General features: G+C 35.1%; 1 pseudogene; it reads left to right on the top strand.

The window, feature by feature from the left end:
* The first annotated feature begins 1,767 nt into the window (after positions 1-1,767).
* Positions 1,768-2,031, top strand: LOC114046860 (annotated as a pseudogene).
* Positions 2,032-2,704: the final 673 nt, after the last annotated feature.

The following is a 2,704-nucleotide window of genomic DNA, read 5'->3' on the forward strand; positions in this document are numbered from 1 at the left end:
AAATTCAGAAAGACATAAAACTTTAAGAGGATAGGAAGGGGAAGAGTGTAAGAAAGGCATCTCTAGAGGGCAGGGTGAGGGAATAAGTTAAAGGGGGGTATAGAAGGTTGTTTAGATAAATGGGAATGGGAGGATAAGAGAGGAATCCTTGGAGGGGTGCTAATTTAAGTAATAGGAGGGAAAGGTACCAGATAGAACTAAAGTAGAGGAATCAGGAGGGATAGGAAATAAGAGATATGCACAAACATAAAAACAAAGATCAAGAGTAGAATTTGTTAGGGAAAATGTATGTCTATGTATGTATGTATATATATATTTATGTGTATATGTGTATTTATATATCTATATCTATACATAAATAGATCCATGCTTAATTGTAGTCTTCTAGAGGAGGGAGAATGGGGGGGAGAACAAAGTAAAAAGTGAACAGCAGGGAACAAAAAAAAACTTACAAGGAAGCAAAGAAAAGATGGACAGCTCTCAATACAACATGTAGTATTTATTATATAGGCTTTCTTGAAATGGAAATTTATTGCCATACATTTTGAATCCTCTTATGTTCTGCTATACATATGATGTTTTTTTCTTTTCTTATTTTGTATTTAAGTTCCAATATTTAAGTTTATAATATGTTTCTTTTTCTTTTCTCTATTGTGTATTTAAGGGTTGCTTTTTTTAAAGAAAAAAGAAAGAAGAGGACAACAATGTCAAAATGCCTACATGAAAAGCTCCAAAGAGGAATACTAATTGATCTCAAGTTCAAAAAGTCCTCTTGAAAGAGCTCCAAAAGCATTTCAAAAATCAAATAAAAGAGGTGGAAGAAAAATTGGGGAAAGAAATGAGAGTTACGCAAAAGAATCATGAAAAAAGACTTAACAACTTGGAAAAGGAAGCATAAAAAATGACTGAAGAAAACAATTCCTTAAAAGAATGCAATTGGCCAAATGGGGAAAAAATCCACTGAAGAAAACAATTTCTTAAACAGCATAATTGGCCAAATGGAAAAGGAGGTGCAAAAACTAATTGAAGAAAATAATTCCTTAAATATTAGAATTAGGCAAGCAGAAGCTAATGACTTGATGAGACATCAAGAATCAGTAAAACAAAATCAAAAGAATGAAAAGATAGAAAAAAATACAAAATTCCTCTTTGGAAAAAGAACTGACCTGGAAAATAGATCCAGGAGATATAATTTAAGAATCATTGGACTTACCTGAAAGCCATGATTAAAAAAATGCCTGGCCAGTATCTTTCAAGAAATTATCAAGGAAAACTGTCCTCATGTCCTAGAACCAGAGGGTAAAATAATATTTGAAAGAATCCACTGATCACCACCTGGAAGAGATCTCAAAATGAAAACTCTGAGAAATATAGTAGTCAAATTCCAGACTATCAGGTCAAGGAGAAAACACTGCAACAGCCAGAAATAGACAATTCAAATATCAAGAAGCCACAGTCAGGATTATAGAGGACTTACCAGCTTCTACATTAAAGGATCAGAGGGCTTGGAATATGATATTCTGGAAGGCAAAGGAGCTTAGATTGCTACCAAGAATCAACTACCCAGCAAAACTGAGCATAATCTTTCAGGGGAAAAATAGACATTCAATGAAATAGGAGACTTTCAAAACTTTCCTGATGAAAAGCCCAGAGCTAGAGCTGAGCCAGAGGCTGGGAGTGGGCTTAGTCCAGCCTGCTGTGGTTTAGCATGCAGACATTAGGTTGGAAGCTCTTGCTTGTTACTCCCCACCATGCTCAGCTGGCAGCATGCCACAAGCTGAATTTGACCAAGCTGCAGAAGAAGTGAAAAACCTGAAGTCCAGACCAGATGACCAGGAGATGTTGTTTATCTATAGCCACTACAAACAAGTCACAGTTGGAGATGAAAATACAGATCATCCAGTTATGATGGGCTTCAAAGGCAAGGATAAGTGGGATGTCTGAAACTCTTTGAAAGGGAAATCCACAGAAAATTCCATGAAAGCTTATATTGCAAAAGTGGAAGAACTGAAAGGAAAATATAGAATATAAAAGAAACTGGATTCAGACATCAGCCATGCACTCAGAAGCTAAATTAAAATAATGCTTTGATTTCTTAATCCCATGATCAAAGTCAAACCCATGTAAATAATGTGCAGCAATTAGAGTTGGCATTCCTACTCTAGGTCCATCATGTTACTTAATTGTTGGATTGGAGAGCAAAGCAGTTATTAATCTTGGCTCACTAGCTTTCTTTAATATGTAAATCAATAAAGTGCATTTGTTACTTTAAAAAAAAAAAGAAAAGACCAGAGCTGTACAGAAAATTCCATCTTCAAATACAAGACTCAAGAGAAGCATAAAAAGGTAAACCAGAAAGAAAAAAATATGTCATTCAACAAGGTTAAAGTGTTTTCATGTCTACACGGGAAGATGATACTTGTAAGTCTTAAGAACTGTATCTCAATTAGAGCAGTTAAAAAGAATATACATAGACAGAAGGTGTGGGCATAAGTTGATTTTGATACTATGATATAAAAAATAAGGGGTAAAAAAAGATTGTACAGGGAGAAGAGGAAAGGGGGAGGCAGAATGGAGTAATTATATCACATGAAAAGGCATGAAAGACAGTGGAGGGGAAAAATGGAGGGGGTAATCATTGTTTGAACCTTACTTTCACTGGATTTGGCTCAAAGAGGGAATAACATACACAATTGGCTAAGTA

Source organism: Vombatus ursinus, unplaced genomic scaffold, assembly GCF_900497805.2.
Source record: "Vombatus ursinus unplaced genomic scaffold, bare-nosed wombat genome assembly UNPS02014786.1, whole genome shotgun sequence".
In the NCBI taxonomy this organism is placed as follows: domain Eukaryota; kingdom Metazoa; phylum Chordata; class Mammalia; order Diprotodontia; family Vombatidae; genus Vombatus; species Vombatus ursinus.